The sequence below is a fragment of the Aegilops tauschii genome, chromosome 4, assembly GCF_002575655.3.
Source record: "Aegilops tauschii subsp. strangulata cultivar AL8/78 chromosome 4, Aet v6.0, whole genome shotgun sequence".
NCBI classification, from domain to species: domain Eukaryota; kingdom Viridiplantae; phylum Streptophyta; class Magnoliopsida; order Poales; family Poaceae; genus Aegilops; species Aegilops tauschii.
This window is the reverse complement of record NC_053038.3, coordinates 296,591,064-296,612,204: the sequence shown is the minus strand read 5'-3', so window position 1 is coordinate 296,612,204 and position 21,141 is coordinate 296,591,064.

Genomic DNA, 21,141 nt, shown 5'->3' with positions numbered 1-21,141 from the left:
CTCATGGGATTTATCTAAACTTGGCTTTTCCTTGAATATGCTTGTCTTTGTCTCCGAGCGGAACTTGTTTCTTCACTCAGAACAGACTTTTGTAGTTGCGATGCAGCTCTGAGGAGAAGGTCGCAGACGACCTACACCTCGTCGTCCTTGCGGATCTATATGGAGCGTACATTGTATTTGTGGTGCAGCTCCGAGGAGAGGGTCGCAGATGACCTGCACCTCGTCGTCCTTGCGGATAGAGATGGAGCGTATGTTGTATTTTTGGCGCAGCTCCAAGGAGAGGGTCGCAGACGACCTGCACCTCGTCATCCAAGGATGGAGTGTGTGGCCAAGTCCCTGAGGGAGACAATTGCTCTTCACTCGGAGATTTTTAAACTTAGGCGAGTACAAGACTGCAGCTAAGCCCCCGAGTGAGAGGGTTTCTCTTCACTCGGTAGGATTTTTAAAACTTAGGCGAATATGGAACTGCAGCTAAGCTCCCGAGTGAGAGGGTTGCTCTTCACTCGGTAGGATTTTTCAAACTTAGGCGAGTACAGAACTGCAGCTAAGCCCCCGAGTCAGAGGGTTGCTCTTCACTCGGTAGGATTTTTCAAACTTAGGCGAGTACGAGACTGTAGCTAAGCCCCCGAGTGAGAGGATTGCTCTTCACTCGGTAGGATTTTTCAAACTTTGGCGAGTACGAGACTACAGCTAAGACCCCTACTGAGAGGGTTGCTCTTCACTCGGTAGGATTTTTAAAACTTAGGCGAGTATGGAACTGCAGCTAAGCCCCCAAGAGAGAGCGTTGCTCTTCACTCGGTAGGATTTTTTAAACTTAGGCGAGTACGGAACTGCAGCTAATCCCCTAAGTGAGAGGGTTGCTCTTCACTCGGTAGGATTTTTAAAACTTAGGCGAGTACCGAACTGCAGCTAAGCCTCCGAGTGAGAGGGTTGCTCTTAACTCGGTAGGATTTTTAAAACTTAGGCGAGTACGGAACTGCAGCTAAGCCTCTGAGTGAGAGGGTTGCTCTTCACTCGGTAGGATTTTTAAAACTTAGGCGAGTACGGAACTGCAGCTAAGCCCTCGAGTGAGAGGGTTGCTCTTCACTCGGTAGGATTTTTAAAACTTAGGCGAGTACGGAACTGCAACTAAGCCCCCGAGTGAGTGGGTTGCTCTTCACTCAGTAGGATTTTTAAAACTTAGGCGAGTACGGAACTGCAGCTAAGCCCCCAAGTGAGAGGGTTGCTCTTCACTCGGTAGGATTATTTTTTAAACATAGGCGAATCGGGTTCGCAGCTAAGCCACCCGCTGGGGTTTTTTTGAACGCATGCGTATGTAACAACAATCATTTAGGAGACTGTAAAACTGCATCTTTGATAAACAAACTGAAAGGTACTTCTTATTACATTTCATCAGTCCGAATGCTTAAGTATAAAAATGGCGGAGCAGCTCCGCATTCCAAGCGCGTGGCTTGTCTTTCTTGTGTTCCACATTGTAGAGGTGATATGCTCCATTGTGGAGCACTTTGGTGATGATGAAGGGACCTTCCCAAGCAGGAGCAATCTTGTGAGGCCGTTGCTGATCCACTCGAAGCACTATCTCCCTCCTGAAGTGCTCGACCTCTTACGTTTCTGGCATGGAATCGACGGAGGTCTTGCTGATAAATGGTCGACCGGATCAAGGGCATCTCTCTTTCCTCTTCCAGAAGGTAAACAACATCTTGCCGAGCTTGTTCTACTTCAGCTTCTAAGAAAAGTTCTACTTGGGGCGCGTTGTGAAGCAAATCACTCGGCAGCACGGCTTCAGCCCCATAGACCATGAAGAAAGGAGTCCGGCCAGTCGACCGATTTGGTGTTGTTCTCAATCCCCAAAGGACTGATGGTAACTCATCTACCCAAGTGCCTGCCGCATGCTTGAGGTCATGCATCAACTGGGGTTTCAGCCCTTGGAGGATCAAACCATTTGCTCTCTCTGCCTGCCCATTCGACTGCGGATGCGCGACCAATGCGTAGTCGACCCGAGTTCCTTGGGAGGCGCAGAATGCTCTGAACTCATCAAAATCAAAGTTGGAGCCGTTATCTGTGATAATACTATGAGGGACTCCATATCTGAACCTCAGCTCTCTGATGAAACTGATGGCAGAGCTTGAATCGAGATTCTTGATAGGCTTGGCTTCGATCCAGTTAGTGAACTTCTTGACTGCCACAAGCAAATGAGTGAAACCACTTCTGCCAGTTCTCAGGGGTCCAACCATATCGAATCCCCAAACAACAAGTGGCCAGATGCGTGGAATGGTCTTCAGGGATGACGCATGCTTGTGGGACATGTTGGAGTAGACCTGACAGCCTTCGCACTTGTCGACTATATCTTTTGCCATCTCATTTGCTCGTGGCCAATAGAATCCCGCTCGGTATGCTTTGGCCACGATGGTCCGAGAGGACGCATGGTGACCACAGGGCCCCGAGTGGATATCATTGAGGATCATTCGACCTTCCTCTGGCGTGATGCATCGCTGAGCGACTCCATTCACACTTTCTCTGTAAAGTTGTCCACCTATCACGATGAAGGGTTTGGATCGACGAACAATCTGACGGGCATCATCTTCTTCTGCTGGAAGTTCTTTCCTGAGCAGATATGCAATATACGGCACCATCCAATCGGGGATGACGACCAAAACCTCCATGATCAGTTCGACCACGGCTGGGATCTCGACTTCAGTCGGATCGGTAGAACTTTTTGGTTGCGGGGGCTCTTCTGTCAAAGGATTCTCTTGAACTAATGGTGTGTGAAGATGTTCCAAGAACACATTACTAGGAATGGGCTCCTGCTTGGAACCTATCTTTGCCAGGTCAGCAGCTGCTTGATTTTTCAGTCGGGGTATATGGTGGAGCTCTAACCCTTCAAACTTCTTTTCTAACTTTCTCACGGCATTGCAATAGCCAGTCATAGCTGGGCTCCTGATGTCCGACTCCTTCATCACTTGATTGACCACTAAATCTGAATCGCCGTAAACCATTAGGCGACGGACGCCGAGTGAAATGGCCATACGTAACCCATACAGAAGTGCCTCATATTCAGCTTTATTTTTGGAGGAATCAAAGTGAATCTGGAGAACGTAACCGAGTTTGTCGCCTCGTGGGGATACAAGGACTACCCCAGCACCAGAACCATTCAGCATCTTGGATCCATCAAAGAACATAGTCCAATGTTCCGAGTGAATCTGGGTCGCTTGTTGCTGCTCAATCCACTCGGCGAGGAAATCTGCTATTGCTTGGGACTTGACTGCTTTCTTTGCCTCAAACTTGATATCCAACGGAATGAGGGTGGTGCTGGCTTAACGGTGTGCGTTGCAAGTGCGCTGTGAATCACTATGACTGCTCAAGCGCGAGCAAGGCTGGTACTGGCTTAGCTGTGTGCGATGCTAGTGCGCTGTAAAATCACCACCTACGCAAGCTAAAGGCGGGTACTTTATTTAGGATGAATTGCACGTCTGCGTCTGAAAATTAGTATGAACCGCGTGAGATAGACCAGCTATCTAGAAATCAAAAAACAAACTACCCGCCTTGAGCGATGCAAAAATCGGATGTTCCGTCTCTTTTCCATATTATCATACACGCATATTCTTATTGGACCGTGTGCGATCTTGGGTGCTCCTGCCCCGCATCAATTCCTTTACCCAAATTTTAGTAGCCGCGGTATTTAAACTGTCACCCCCATTCGTCCACCACCGACTTTATAGTAAAACTCCAGTACCTGAGGCATTTGAACCATCGCCCTCCCTCATCCACCACCATCTCCACCCACCATTACTAAAAAATTTAGTAGCCGCAGCGTATCCTCAAACACCACCACCTCCCTCCGCAGCCCCCCACCAACCCCCCTCCCTAATGACCCACAAGTATAGGGGATCTATCATAGTCCTTTCGATATGTAAGAGTGTCGAACCCAACGAGGAGCAGAAGGAAATGATAACTGGTTTTTCAGCAAGGTATTCTCTGCAAGCACTGAAATTATAGGTAACAGATAGTTTTGTGATAAGATAATTTGTAACGAGTAACAAGTGACAAAAGTAAATAAAGTGCAGCAAGGTGTCCCAATCCTTTTTGTAGTGAAGGACAAGCCTGAACAAACTCTTATATAGAGAGAAGCGCTCCCGGGGACACATGGGAATTATCGTCAAGCTAGTTTTTATCACGTTCATATGATTCGCGTTCGGTACTTTGATAATTTGATATGTGGGTGGACCGGTGCTTGGGTGCTGCCCTTACTTGGAAAAGCATCCCACTTATGATTAACCTCTATTGCAAGCATCCGCAACTACAACAAAAGTATTACGGTAAACCTAACCATAGCATGAAACATATGGATCCAAATCAGCCCCTTACAAAGCAACGCATAAACTAGGGTTTAAGCTTCTGTCACTCTAGCAACCCATCATCTACTTATTACTTCCCAATGCCTTCCTCTAGGCCCAAATAATGGTGAAGTGTCATGTAGTCGACGTTCACATAACACCACTAGAGGATAGACAACATACATCTCATCAAAATATCGAACGAATACCAAATTCACATGACTACTAATAGCAAGACTTCTCCCATGTCCTCAGGAACAAACGTAACTACTCACAAAGCATATTCATGTTCATAATCATAGGAGTATTAATATGCATATAGGATCTGAACATATGATCTTCCACCAAATAAACCAACTAGCATCAACTACAAGGAGTAATCAACACTACTAGCAGCCTATAGGTACCAATCCCAGACTATGAGACAAGAATTGGATACAAGAGATGAACTAGGGTTTGAGAGGAGATGGTGCTGGTGAAGATGTTGATGGAGATTGCCCTCTCCCGATGAGAGGAGTGTTGGTGATGACGATGGCGATGATTTTCCCCTCCCGGAGGGAACTGTCCCCGACAGAACAGCTCTGCCGGAGCCCTAGATTGGTTCCGCCAAGGTTCCGCCTCGTGGCGGCTGAGTCTCGTCCCGAAAGCTTGCTTATGATTTTTCTTCTCACGAAAGATTTCATATAGCAGAAGATGGGCACCGGAGGGCCAACAGGGGGCCCACGTGGCAGGGGGCGCGCCCCCCACCCTCGTGGACAGGTGGAGGCCCCCCTGGCGTATTTCTTCCGCTCAATATTTTTTATTATTTCCAAAAATAACTTTCGTGGAGTTTCAGGACTTTTGGAGTTGTGCGGAATAGGTCTCTAATATTTGCTCCCTTTCCAGCCCAGAATTCCAGCTGCCGGCATTCTCCCTCTGTATATAAACCTTGTAAAATAAGAGAGAATAGGCATAAGTATTGTGACATAATGTGTAATAACAGCCCATAATGCAATAAATATCAATATAAAAGCATGATGCAAAATGGATGTATCACTCCCCCCTTGAACGCTAGCTCGCCGCCGCCACCGGCAATCCCTAGCGGTCTGCCCATGCCTCCTAGCTTAGATAATAAAGTTCAGGTTACCCAGCGGTTCCCATACCATCGCCCCCACTGAGTTTCTAGATGAGGCCTGCGGTGTCCCTCCCCTCTAGATCTACATCCCCTGCTCTAGAGAGTCGCAACCTAAGCCCAACCACGTATCCCCAAGAGCCCGACGAGCGTTTGGCCAAAAAGAGGTTTATCAGGGCCTCTCTAGCGGACGTTGGCATGGTGGCCGCCGTTCGTCCTGACCTGTCAATCCTGGAGCAACACCTCCCCGCAGAAGCTGGCGAGGACGTTGACTACGTTGCCATGCGGAAGGCTTCACGCCAATGGGCTAGCGTAGTACTCTATCTCGAGAAAGCTGGCTACGACATCAAGCTCGTCGACAGCGATGGCTTCACGCGAGCCATGTCACAGGTTAAGTGGTCATCCCCAACCCCTCGGGTTCAACTTCCGTCGATCTCTTCGATGGCCCTGGCATTGTTCTCCTCCACCACGCGGTCAAGGATTTCCGATCCTTGTATGCCATCGAACCCATTTTATCATTTCTGAAGGACACGTTCTACGGTGGAGGCTTGGTATCCTCAATTGCCAAGTCAGATCTCATCGAGGAGGGCACCCACAAAGGTTCTTCCGAGGTGAAACAGCCCATCTACGACATCAGGGAGCGCACCATGGATTTGTGCTCTTCCAACTGGAAGGATCCCGTCCATGACATGTGAGGCAACACCCTATGAGCAAATCTTACCATTTCTAGCTAGCCAACCCATACCCTTTGTTGTAGTAGCTTTTGCCATGCGGTGTTTTAACTGTGCCATGTTTAGTTATTTCAGTTATGCAAAAATGTAATGTTCAATAGGGCTATGTGATGTTTAAGTATGAATTGTCCACTTCAGTTTCACGAATGTCTATATTTGGTTGTTTATAGTGAGTAGATGCCTTGTTTATCTATATTTGGTAGTTAGGTTGGTTCTAGTGAGCATTTCTCCAGTTATCAAGCAGATGCATTGTTTATCTATATTTGGTTGTTAGGTTGGTTGAAGTGAGCATTTTCCAGTTTTCAAGCAGATGCCTTGTTTTTCTGTATTTGCTTGTTAGGTTGGTTGAAGTGAGCATTTGTCCAGTTTTCAAGCATATGCCCTATTTAGCTGTATTTGGTTGTTAGGTTGGTTGCAGTGAGACTCTGTCCAGTTTTCCATGGCTATATTTGGTTGTTGTACTGATCATTCAGGCCTTGTTTATTTCAGTCATTCACAATGTGATGTTCATTTTGTGCAAGTCGGAACTGTGCCACTCGATTTCGTCAATTCTAGTTTGAACGGCTATATTTGGTTCCGGTTATGCCCGGTGTAGTTAACAAATGCCCTTTATTTTACGGTTACACATTTATCCAATGTGATGTTTAAGCATGAGTTGCGTCCTATTCATTTTCAACAATACTAGTTTGAATTGCAATATTAGGTGGCTGCTAAGCCTATTGTAGGTAACATTCCCTTGCATTTTATACCCGCTTTAATAGCATGCTGAAACCAACACATTCAAGCTATCATTTGGAGTTGATGTTGTTTTCCTTGGCTATATTTGTTTGAAGTTAAGGTTGTTGTACTTATCATGCCTTTCACTACTTATGCAGGACAACAACGGGAGTGGCCGACATTTTCCGCCGAGGTTAATTTCATCCCTTGGCGTGTACTCCCATTGTTCCATAATGTAGTACATATAGATCCAGGCCTGGATACTTTTTAGCTTCTAATATTGACTTGTTGCTTGTAAGTACATATGCCCTTGGCAAAGATCCACGCATCACCCCTTTTGCGTATGGGGCAATGAGATATTCATGAACAAGCATCAAGTGAGGAAACTGATAAGGATTATTACCAAAAAGATATGAATGGCGGCAAGGAAATTATTTGTTTACGCTCTGTCCAACACAACAGTGAGCTGTAGGATGGTAACTACAAATTCTGCAGCCTTCTCTTTTTACTTCCCATAATGAGTTGTTAATTAACAATGTCTAAATCTTTTTCGTTTGCAGTGGTTCCCAAAGCATTTTACTCAAGATTACCTCGCAAAGTACATGATTGGTGGACATGCGATGAAGATTAAACTATTTCATCCGGACTACAATGAGCATCAAGAAGTCCTAATAAAGACAGTGAAGGATGGGCGGGCAGCCATCATAAGGGGTTGGCTTAGAGTCGTGCGCGCATTACGCATGGAGGAGGGCACAATATGGGCATTCCACTTCACCTTCTCTAGCATGCAGAATGTCTTTCACCTCTCTCTTTACAGTCTTTAGTATAACTGTGGTTCATCATTCTTGACTGGGTGCTTCTGTAGTTCTTCAGTATATGTACCTGTGCATCGAAATATGCACTCACTGGTACGCGTCGGTGCTATACACACGGTTTTTAACCCCTTTCCGTGAAGACATTTGGAACCGTCACCAAGTGAGTGTGGGCGATAGGGGGGGTCCTTCCCACACGACCCAGAAACCGTCAGGGATAGGCCCTCCTGGCATGCAGGCTGGGGAAAAATGAGCTCGTGTGCGATCAGGCGAGGCATCAAAACCCAATCGTTTCCGTTCGTATGTACATCCCACATGGTGAATCGCAGAAAAACATTTCCATTCATATGTATATCAAGCACAGCCAATCCAAGGAATACGTTTCCGTTCTTATGTACATCCCACACAGTCAATCCAGGCAAAACATTTCCATTCGTATGTACATCCCATACAGTAAATCCAGGGTAAACGTTTCCATTCGTATGTACATCCCACACAGGTTTATGTATAGGGTCGTGTGTGATAGGTGTAACTATCACACATGCTCTGCCTTGGTTAACCATTCGTACTGTTACCGTCTATCTTGATTCCGACCGCGAATAAATACTACCTTGCTCATGTCGTCCCGCCTGCGTTCTCATCTACATCCTCCCCTCGCTCGCCCTCTCTCTCTCTTTCTCAAATCTCTGCCATGGCACCGCCGGTATGCCCACGCACTGACGAAGAGTCACTACCCCCCGAGGACGCTCACTCGAAGAGCAGCGACAAGGACCCCTACACGCCGCCGGACAAGGTAGCACTGGACCCCCCAACTTTGGATTGGTTTTGGGGCCAGTACAATCTTTGTCTGTGGAAGTCGCTGCCACTAGATGAGAAAGCCAGGCATGTGGCGTTCAAGGAGGAGATCTAGCCTAACAAAACTAACTCAATTACATGATGAATCTCATCCAACTCCTCACCGACCACCGAGCCTATGAAGGAATTACTCACTCCCGGTGGGAGCATCATGGAATTGGCGATGTAGAAGGGTTGGAGATGACGAAGAATGAAGATCCCCCTCTCCGAAACCCAAACGGAGTCCAGATTTGGCCTCCTGATGAACAAAAGGAGGTGACGGCGGCTCCATCTCATGGAATGCGATAATTCTTTCTCCCCTATTTTTTCTCGGAAAATAGGATTTTATAGCGTCGGTTTCAGGGTCTGCGGGGCCACCAAGTGGGGACAACCCACCTGGGTGCGCCTGGGGGGCGCACCCTGTTGGGTTGTGCCCACTTTTATTATATAAAAAATCCTCGCAAAGTTTCGTCCTATTCCGAGAAATTTTATTTCTGTACAAAACTAACACCATGGTAGTTCGGCTGAAAAGAGCGTTAGTCCGAGGTTAGTTTCATTCAAATCATGCAAATTAGAGTCCAAAACAATAGGAAAAGCATTAGGAAAAGTAGATATGTTGGAGACGTATCAACTCCCCCAAGCTTAAACCTTTGCTTGTCCTCAAGCAATTCAGTTGATAAACTGAAAGTGAAAAAGAAAAACTTTTACGAACACTTTTGCTCTTGTTTACATAAATAAGCTTAAACGGCACCCAGGTTTTCAGCCAATATTATAACTAACCATGCTGACAATAACTTTTAAAAATTATATTGACCCGTATCAATGACATAATCAGCTAACGAGCAATAATAAGATATCTCAAACGGCAACATGTTATCAAAACAACCATGATATAATATGACAATAGTGGTATCTCGCTAGCCCTTTCTGAGACCGCAAATCATAAATGCAGAGCACTTCCAAAGTTCAAGCAGCAATTAAACATTGTAATTCATGGTAGAAAAGATCCATTCATGATGCACCCAACATTAGGTACACACAATACATCAGCATGACAACAGCGCTCTCAGGTTCTGGTGTTTATTTTAGAAGGTGATGACACAACATAAAAGTAAATAGATAGTCCTTTCGTAGAGGGAAGCAGTGATTTGCAGAGGTGCCAGAGCTCAAATATTTTTTTAAACACAGGTAAATGATATTTTGAGAAATGCACCCTTCTTGTTTACTTCAAGACCATCAGTTATCAATATCTTCCATGCTACGCACGCTAGTGGCGGTTCCCAAGCGATAAAGTAAAGGTTATGACTCCATTAGGAGTTTTTGTTTGATTATTTGAAAGATCAATTCTTTTTGTAGTTTGGGATTGGGCATCCCAATTACCGCCCTTTTCTCGTGCGATGGTGAGTGAATAAACACTCATCATGAGAATAACCCCCTTAGCATGGAAGATACCGACTACCTCCTGCCGTTGCATGAACGATCCAGGCACACAAAAAGGATACTTATTTGAAGGTTTTAGAGATGGCACATGAAAATTTACTTAGGACGGCAGGGTAATACCGCATATAGGTAGGTATGGTGGACTCATCTGGAATAACTTGGGTTTCTGGTTTTGGATGTACAAGCAGAATTCCCGCTTAGTACAGGCGAAGGCTAGCAAATAGGTTGAGAATCGGCCAGCTAGAGAGCAACAATGGTCATGAACATGCATTATGCATAAGTAACATTGGACACTAGCACGAGTAGGATATGAACACCATGAACATAAATATCATAGAGGCTATGTTGGTTTTGATTCAACTACATGCATGAACATGTGCCAAGTCAAGCCACTCGTACATTTAGAGGACGATACCATATCATCATACTACATCACAATCATTTTAATGCAATGTTGACATCCAAGATAAATCATTATCCACTCCCAACTACTGATGCATGGCATGAGAAATTATAATCTCTAATTGTCATTGCAAACATGATTAATCATAACTGGCTAAATCATGGATACTAGGTTAAAGATATTTACAAAAACAGAACAAGTCAAGTTCATACCCGGTTCTCTCTGCCACGGCCAGTTCATCAAATGCCATCATTATTTCCTTTCACTTGCATGACCGAACGATAAGAAAATAATAATAGTGCAAGAGTGTGGTGGACTAAGCTGGAATCTGCAAACATTTTATTCAACAGGAGAAGACAAGGTGAAATGGGCTCTTTGTTAGATCAACAATAATGCATATGAGAGCCACTCAACATTTTCATCATGGTCTTCTCCTCGGTACAACTCAATAAAGAGAAAAGAAGTTCAGAGAAACACACTAAAATATTTTTGGAGATTTTGGTTTTCTTGAACAAGCAAATGATTTATATATGTAGCCTGGATAATAGTTCTTGAACGAGAAAAACTATTTACACGGGAAAGCTCCCAACAAGCAAAAGAAGAACAAGGAAATCTTTTTGGGTTTTCTTTTTAGTGCTAAAGCTAACTACACTAGAAAGAAAAATCAAAAAGAAGCAGGAAATATTTTTTTGGATTTTCTCAAAGTTTTCCAAACATACAAGAAGAAAGCAAGAAAATATATTAAGCATCGATAACACAATGAAAAAGTGTTAACACCGACAACTGAAATGTGTGAACATGAATGTAAAGTCGGTGAGAAACACGTACTGCCCCAAGCTTAGGCTTTTGGCCTAACTCAGTAATCAATATGTAGCCTGGATAATAGTTGGGATGGTAACTAACCGAGGCTCTTGGTGTAGATGTCTCAGCCTGGTGTGCAGACACAACCGTCGCGCTGTGAGCTCGAGCCTCGCTCTCAAGAACAAAATATCTTCCCCATATAATGGTCGCATGGCCATAAGCATGTTTTGGTGGTCCCATCTTGTATGGAACTCTCACTTGGTTCAACATAATACCGACGAACGGAACTGTCACTAGAAGATGCCTCCGAGGATCTCCTCTTTGAAGACCTCCTTCCAAAGAGGTTCATCATATTCGCGTAAATTTTTCTGAAAAAGTTTAGGTGACAAAAATTTATCAACAAAACTTTATAAGATTGGTAGCAACTACTCATAGGGATACATAGAGGCCATAGCAAGCATTCAAACTACTTAGAACTCCGAGAATTCAACATGCAAGCTCATCTACAGCAGCACCAAGAGTAGCTAATTATTCAAAATATCCATTAAAGAAAAAACTAATTGGACAAATGGAGGAGTCACATACCAAGCAACAATCCCCCGAAATAGTTTCGGAAACGGAGTTTCGAGCAAAGAGATCGAAATCTGCGGGTTTGAGAGCAAGAACACGAGAGAGAGAGCTATGGTGAATTTTCTCTGGAGGTAGGTGATGATGTGGGATGAAGAGATAAGTGAGGGGGCCCACGTGGGGAACACAACCCACCACGGCAGGCGCGCCCAGGTGGGTTGTACCCACATGGTGCACCTCCCTCTGATGTTATTTGCACCAAAAATTCTTACATATTCAGAAAAAATGTATTAAAATTTCAGAGCATTCTGAGAACTTTTATTTTTGGGTCATTTTTTATTCCACGGGAAATTCAGGAAACAGACAAAACATGGCATTTCATTTTATTTAACTCATAAAAATAGAAAACAAAATTTGGGACAAAAGGTAGTGCTCACTAAATTCATCAACTTCATACCTCTCTAAAATGCTCCATTAATAAGGTTGATCAAGTCTTATTATCAAGCACTTTCGATTAGCATGAAACCGAAGAATTTCTTAAATCACTAAGTTACCTCAACGGGGATGTGAATATCCCCAACAATAAGCATTTCATATTTCTTTTTGGCAGTAGGTAGAGGTAGTCGAAAACTTCCAATAGTGATTGCCGGAGATTTTCAATAACATTAATACCATTCACTTGGAATTGTTTCTTCGGAAAGTGCACCATATGCTCATTACCATTGCTATGAAAAGTGACCTTGCTTTTATTGCAATATATAACAGCCCCTGTAATATTCAATAAGGGTCTACCAAGGATAATTGACATGGTGTAGTCCTCAGGCATCTCAAGTATAACAAAGTCAGTCAAAATAGTAATATTAGTAACAACAGCGGGCACATCCTCACGGATACCGATAGGTATGGCAGTTGATTTGTCATCCATTTGCAAAGATATTTCTGTAGGTATGAGTTTATTCAAATCAAGTCTTTTATATAAAGAGAAAGGCATAAGACTAACACCTGCTCCCAAATCACACCAAGCAGTTTTCACATAGTTTCTTTTTATGGAGCAAGGTATAGTTGGTATTCCTGGATCTCCAAGTTTTTTAGGTACTCCATCTTTGAAAGTATAATTAGCAAGCATGGTGGAGATTTCTGCTTCCGGTATTTTCTTCTTATTGGTGATGATGTCTTTCATGTACTTTGCATAAGGAGGCATTTTAAGAATATCAGTCAAGCAAATACGCAAAAAGACTGGCCTCAGCATTTCAGCAAAGCATTCAAATTCTTCATCATCTTTCTTTTTAGTTGACTTAGGTGGAAAGGGCATATGTTTCTGAACCGACCGTTCTCTTTCTTTACCGTGTTTTCTAGCAATAAAGTCTCTTTTATCATATCGTGTATTCTTGGGTTGTGGGTTATGAAGATCAACTGCTGGTTCTATCTCAACATCATTATCTGGTTCTTAATTACTTGTTTGAGTATCTTCATGAACCTCATCATTATCTTTTTCATTATCTGAAGGTGAGTGTTCACTACCAGGTTGAATTTCAGCATCGGAGATAGAAACTTCATTATCATTATCAGGAGGTTTTTCTACTTCAGGTTCACTAGAGGCATGTATAGTCCTATCATTTTTCTTCTTCTTTTTCTTTTTAGAAGGACTACGTGCATCAGTGTTAGCTCTTTGAGTGTCTTGTTCAATTCTTTTTGGGTGTCCCTCAGGATAAAGTGGTTCCTGAGTCATCCTACCTCCTCCATTCATTACTCTAACAACATGATCATTGATATTATTATTCATTTCATCAAGCAATTCTCTTTGATATTTAGCAACTTGTTCTAACTGAGTTTGAACCATAAAAGCATGCTTTCCCACACAGCTAACATCATTTGAGATTCTAAATAACAAGTCACTCAAGCGAGCAATCATATCAGAATTGTATTCCAATTGTTTCATAACATTTGCATTGAAGTGATCTTGTTTTCTAATACAGTTCTCAAACTCATAAAGGCATTGACTAGGTTGCATATTGTGAGGATTGTCATTATCATTGAATTTCATTAGAGGATTTACCTCTACCACCTTAGGCTGTGGTGGTGTATCAAGCCCATGTATTTCTTCAATAGGAGGTAAATTTTTAACATCCTCAGCTTTAATACTTTTTTCCTTCGTAGATTTCTTTGCCTGTTGCATATCTTCAGGACTGAGATATAATATACCCCTGTTCGTCAGAGTAGGTTTAGGCGGTGGTTCAGGAAGAGTCCAATCATCATAATTTTTCAATATGTTATTCAATAATTCTTCAACTTGTCCAATAGTTCATTCCCTGAAAACACAACCAGCACAACTATCTAGGAAATTCCTAGAAGCATCAGTTAGTCCATTATAGAAGATATCAAGTATTTCATTTTTCTTAAGAGGATGATCAGGCAAAGCATTAAGCAATTGGAGAAGCCTCCCCAAGCTTGTGGGAGGCTCTCTTCTTCAATTTGCGCAAATTTAAATATTTCCTACAAGGTAGCTTGTTTCTTAAGAGCAGGGAAATATTTTTTAGAGAAGTAATAAATCATATCCTAGGGACTACGCACACAACCAGGAGAAAGAGTATTGTACCAAGCTTTAGCATCACCCTTTAATGAGAATGGAAGTAATTTGAGAATATAGTAATAGCAAGTTTTCTCATCATGAGTAAAAAGGGTGGCTATGTCATTCAACTTAGTAAGATGTGCCACAACAGTTTCAGTTTCATAACCATGAAAAGGATCAGATTCAACCAGAGTAATTAATTCTGGGTCGACAGAGAATTCATAATCCTTATCATCAATAAAGATAGGTGAGGTGGCAAACTTAGGATCTTATTGCATTCTAGCATTCATAGATTTTTCTTTATACTTGCATAATAATTTCTCTAGATCATCTCTATCCTTACAAGCAAGAATATCTCTAGTTGTCTCCTCATTCACAACATAACCTTCCGGCATGTTGCAGAAAACCTCGGCCACCTATGGGACCAGAAGGCCCCTTGCTGGTTCGGCAAGGGGGCGTCGCGTTGCACAAAGAGCAGACGAGCGTGGGGCAGCACGACAGAGATCACGCATGCACGTTTACCCAGGTTCGGGCCACCGTGAGGCGTAAAACCCAAATCCTTCTTTGGTTGATTGATGGTGGAAAGGTGGTGGCGAGGCATAGGACACTGCCTGGAAGGGGTTGCTTCAGGGCGGCAGTGGCTACGCGCGTATGGGGGTGTGAGTTATCCAACCATCTAACCCTTTTTACGGTTGCCATGGACCTCCTTTTATAGATCAAGGGGTTACCACAAATGGAAAAGTAGTCATTATGCACTGATAAGATAGCAAACAGTGATATCATATCTAACTCTGCAGGCCCACAGGGCGCATTAAATGCACCGCTTAACATCACATCGTTGGTTGCCCGGCAAGCCTTGCCGGGCTATCTTGCCAGCTCCGCGCCTGCTTGCTTGACACGTTGTAGGACGGGTCTCATCTATAGGTACTTCCCGTAGGGAGAGGCTACCATGTGGCGAGTGGTTGCCACTTAGTCACTTTGCGGCTTGACACCGCACTGATTGACGACGTGGGTCGTGGCGGAGTAGTTGGTGAGGTGGATTTGCCTCTGGGTGTCCCGGCAGGCCCTGCCAGGACATCTTGGACGCCTTCTTCTGGGGGTGGTCTCGCCCCGAGCTCGTCTGCCATGCAAAGGAGGCCCTTCTCCTGATGGTATCTTGCTTCTCTGGCTTGATCTTGGTCCCTTTGATCTGCATGTTGGTCCTCTGAATCTCTTGGTCCCTTGTACTCTGACTTGGGTTGGTGCTTCAATCTCGTCCCCGTGCCTGTGCACAGTCTGGGCAATAGACCCAGGGTTTGTTGCACCGACACAAGCCCCCGGGCCTGCCCCGAACGCGCTGCCGAGCATCGTTGGGGTAGGGCCTAATAAGTGAACAGGCGGGGTTGATGAAGAGGCTGGTCTCTTGAGGTCTTCTTTGCTTCTTCATTAGCCTTGATTCTGCGCCAATTTCCGGTTTCTCCGCGCATCGTGTAAAGCCAATAGTGGTGGGGCCGCTCCAATAATGGCATGTGAATGACTTCAATGCATGGGGTAGAAACTACCAATTCACTCTTCCCACCACGCCCTTATCCTTACCCATGTATGCGGCATGCATTGCGCGGGGTAGGTAACGGAGGCGCGTGGCGTGGGAGAGCGCCAAGGCGAGGGCCCGGTCGTCTTGAATTGGCGGAGGAGGACGATAGCCGCCCGCTGAGGGAGCGGCTCCCCCCTGGACTACCTATAAAAGGAGGGACAAAGGGAGGGCGGAGTCATCCAGCCTCGCATTCTTCCTCTTCTATCTTCTGCTGGTTATGTTGAAGCGAAGAGCCTGGGGCCAGCCCGCGGGCTCTTGTTTCAGGCTAGTGTTGCCAAATGATGGTGCTGGCGCTCAGGGAGTGAGACTGGTCCTTGCTATGGCAAATTTCTTGGTTCCTTTGAGGCTCGGCTGGGAGGCGGGGCTGGAGATCATTGGTAATCCCAGCACTTCCCCTCCCGGAAGTCTTGGGGCTGATGTGAACGAAAGGCGTGCCTTCCTGCCTGTCAAGGTGGGGAGCGGCGCGCCTTGGCCGTCTCGGCCGCTATCCGTCTCTCTGGGGGGGTTGGGCATCGGGCTAGAGTTCTGGCCTTCCCCTGGAATGGTGTTGATGAAGACTGTCACAGCCTGATTTTTGGCCCTTTCTTTTTCTTTGTTTATCTGAGATTTTTGCTTGAGTTTTCTTTTTCCGTGGCTATATGGTCTGGAAACTGAAGAAGATGACCTCTTCTTTGCTTCCAGAGGGCTGGTCAACCTAAAATCCTTCCCTAGACCTTTCCATTTCCATCTTGGACCAAACCCCAATATTCTTTTCCTTGGGAAAATTCCTTTTCTATTAAAGGAACAACCCAATTTGCCCTAGATTGTGAAGCAACCTATATTACTAACACTCCCAAAATTCCCAAATAATTCTCATAAATTTTTTGGGTCATATCTTCCTCAAATATGGCAAAATATTTCATTGGCGATGTCTCCCATCATGCTCCATTAATTATTTCCCTATTCTATCCTGAATGGCAGATTGTGAAGCAAGTGCTATTTATCTTTGTCCATTTGTCCCCAAACTTTTTGGACATCTTTTCCTGTCCAAATAATTGACCTGTACCAAAATTCAACTTTATTTGCCTAGCCAATCTTCCTCAGTGATTTTTCAAAGTTCCTATCTAAGGGAAGCCTTTGTGAAGGAAGTGCTAGCTAGGGTTATCCAAATGAGTTGAATTTTTGCACAATCCTTCATGTGCTCATATAATTGCCCTCGTCCAATATTCAGCCCTATCCAATCATCTATGTGAGCACAGGGCCAAATCTTTGATTCTGTTATTATTTTCAGGTTGTGAAGCAAGCATATTTTATATTGCTTCATTAATTCTGAGAAATTACCAGATCATGCTCCTACCCATATAACATCTCTCCACAAATATTTGGGCTCATTTCCTCAAGTCATCTTCTCTCCAAAATTATTGCAAGTTTCTACCCAGAGGATATGTTTGTGAAGAAAGTACCATTTTGGTTTATCCATTTGGTATGGAACTTTTACACCATCTTCATATTTCCAAATCCTTAGGCCTTGCCAAATTTGAGCTCAAGTGGTTACTCTATGTGAGTGAACCATCATGATCTTGATTCTGGACCAATTTTGGGGTTACACAGCAACTATATTATTTTGTGGCCCATTGTGCTCCAAAACTTCCAGGATCATAGTCCATCCTAATCTAATCACCCAGACAAATCATTCGGCTTCAATCTATTTCCTATTGATCAGCAGTGCCCAGCCAAGTTTGACGCAGCAAACTTTAGCTGATGCCTAACTTACACACAGAGCCCCTTCTCTCACGTTTTCGCCTCCCACAATCTCAAGTTTGGAAGGACTATCAGCTAGACAACGTTTTGGGTACTATAGCGCATTGAATGCTCTGGTTCACATGGTGACTACGACGATAGCAAGCCTGTGCACGCGCTCTGTATGCAGAGGCCACGCCCAGTGGCTGTTTGTGCTTCGGCACCTCCTCCTCTCGTCGTCTTCGCACTCGTGAGTATGTCCAACAGCTTCACCGGGTCATCACCATCCAACTGGACTCCTCTCCCCCTCCATAAGCCCCTTCATCAGCGCTCGTCGCCGCGCGCCCACGGGAAACCTGTAGCCGTCCGTCTCTGTTCGCGCCGTGGCTTCTTCCTCCTCGTGTACCTCGAGCGTAGCTCGTCTCCGTGATCTCCGCGCCTCGTCTGCACCCTCCCTCTTCGCCTTCCCGCACCCTCCCGTGATCACTGCCGTCGACGGGGCCTCGGCCGGACGTGCCCGGTGGCACCCGAGCCCGTGCCTCTCGCCCCGGCTATTTATTTCCCTCCCCGCGGCCTCCCGAGCATACCTCTCGCCTCCCGTCACTCCTCTAGTCCCGCCTAGCCACTAGCACGAGCTGGGGAAGCCCTCTTTGCTTCTGTAGGCCGCCATGGCCATCGCTCCCCTCCGGCTAAATTAGCCCGAAGCCGAGCCCTCCTCCACTTCTAGCCACCACCATCGTCTTGCCCACACTCCGGCGACTCTCCCCGTGCCCTTGCCCCCTCGCCGGAACCCCTCTAGGGCCCTGCCTAGAAGACCACCGCTGCCTCTACCTCCTCCTCCCACCACTCGTCGCCGCCTCCCCACCCTCCCCAGGGCTTGTTTTCCCCCTGGATGGATGCGGTGTGTGACAGCCTTGATTTTGCCTTCTCTCTTTTTCCGGACTTGGTTTTGCCTTTGCCTTGGATTTGAGTTTTTGGAATCAATTCAAATGGACTTGTCACTTGGGCATGCCCTTGACATTCACCCAAGTGATCTATCTACTTATCCTTCAACATTAGTTCTCTGAAAAATCCTCGAAATAATCAAATGAATATTTTTCATAAAAGGAAAATATTCATTTCTCCTCTGAAACTCATTTCAGAAACTAGTGCTCCAAAGAAACCCCCATTTTTATTGCTCCCAACAATCTGAAATAATTCCTGAATATTCTTTGCATCATGACCCACTTTCCCAAGCAAAAATATTGCATGACTTTTTGTAGTATTTTTGCTACAGAAAATATTTTCTCTGCTGGCCCAAAATTTCACTTTGAACAACAAGTGCATTTTTCCTTGATCCTTTGGCCCTGATTTTTCTTGAGCCTCTTCACCCTCCTAAGTAACCCTTAACCCCAGGAGATCAGACCTAATGGCCATCTAGAAGCTGTCCAAACGTAGCAGCCAAGTTTCTGTCCAGAAACTTGCCAAGATGGTTGAGTCACATCTGGTCGGCCTGGCATTGAGTCCTCAGCTTCCCTAGACCTATCACTGCATGGACTTTAGCCCAGACAAGGTTTGGCCGATTGTGGGTGTCATTTTGACCATGCCAGGGTGGTGACCGTGTGTGGACACGGGGTCTGGCATGTGCTCGACCCACTCTGAGTGGCGCCAACGCCTCTGTTCGGCGCGTGCTCGAGCCAGAGCTCGCCGACGACTGCCGTGCCGCGCCATCAGCCTCGAGTCATCACCTTTGACCCCTCACTGGCGCTCGCCGACACCGGAGACGCCGCAGCGAGCACGGGCACATCGCGACCAAAAGCCACAGTGTGCTCGTGCCCTTGTATTCTTATCCCCTGCCTCCGGTGCTCGTCCGCGAGCGTGGACAGCTCCCGCCTACACACTGAGCCCTTGCCCCCTCCTGTCGTGGTATTCTCACGGGGGGTGTGAGGCGACAGATGCCACAAGGGCTTTGTGTGAGGGTAAGACTGCTGCTGATAGGCTCGGGAGCGGGTATGCGAGTAGCACGCGCTAGTTTACCCAGGTTCGGGGCTCTCCGGAGAGATAATACCCCTACTCCTGCATGTCTGAGCATATATATCTGGGGTGTACATCGGGCAGTACAAAGCGCTCCTAGAGCTGTATCTGGGGGCAGTGCCATGGGCATCTGACTCCATATATGTGTGCACAAGGCACGCTTTAGTGGCCGGCCATGAGCATGGCCGTATGTGTGCTTGGGCATGCTTGCCCGTGGGAATGGATGGATGGATGGTTAGCTAGCTCTCTTGCTAGCTAGCTTGCTTGTGTGTGTACGTGTGATTCCATCCATGGATGGATGGATGTGTGTCTCCTTTTATAGGAGCGGGTAGCTTTGTATCTAAGCTATGTGGAGGTATGGGAGCAAGGCATGGTGCATGTCATGCTTGTCCCCTAGGTCACTTCATGAATAGTGCCAGGGGACAAGTGACACTATACATGATGGTGCTGCGGTACGGTTGTCTTGTCCGCGGTATGGTCGTCTCGTCGGGGTCTTGTCGATGCCGGGTCGGACTACAGTCGGCAGCCGGCTAGTCGGTGCGGTCGGTCAGCTGGCAGCCGGCCGGGCAGCCGGCCGGGTGGAGCAGTCGGACGGGGAGCCGGCAGGAGCGGCCGGGCAGTCGGACTGAGGGGTGTTGCTAGCCCCGATGTCTTGAAATATTGTCTTGCCGTCTTCGGGATACCCGTGTCCAATTACTCCGACACCTCCCTCTGGTGCCTTTCGTCGCCATTCGCCGGTTTCCAGAGAACTCCGGCGGCGCCACGTACCCCCCCTCTCGCTCCGGTTTTATACAGCACCATTCCCTCCGCTTCAAAGCCTCACACGGCACCACACAACCACCACGACCGCGTAGAGGAGCCGTAGCCCGGTCGGGCAGGCCTCCGGCCGTCGACCTCGACCAGAGATCGCCGGCGATCCCCGCAGCCCAACCACCCCACTCCAGAGCCCCTCTAGCTCTATCAACCTCTCAGGTGCGTCGTTGGGGATCCTCTGGTGTCGTCTGGACGCAGCTAGGCCCCTGGAGTCGCCCCTCACCGTGCCTTCTTCCTCTCCGGCAAGCCCTGTCCGCCACCGCCGCTTGCGAGCTTGATTGCGAGCAACTCTGACCATCCCCCGGCAAGCCACGGGTACGGGAAGGTGCGCCACGACCCCCTCTCCACTTCTATCCCTCTGGTTTTGCCCTAGACCCACTCGTCGCCGGCATAAGCTCCAGCGGAGCACCGCCGCGCTCTGTTTCCTCTCTTCCCCCCTCTCTCCTGACCGGTGGGGCCCAGTGTCAGTCTCACCACTCGCACCCCCCAGGTTTTTTGATTTATTCAAAATAATTCAAATATTTGACCACAACTTTGACCAGTGATAACTCCTAGCCCGTAAGTCCAAATGAGTTGATTCTTTTTGCATTGTGCTTGTTTTAGAAAGCTCTGTAACACACCAAAATGTGGAATTTTCCTTGCTGTCTAGAATTTCTGGTGATTTTAAGAATGGTTTTTGATATTTTGTTTAGTGGTTTTTAAAT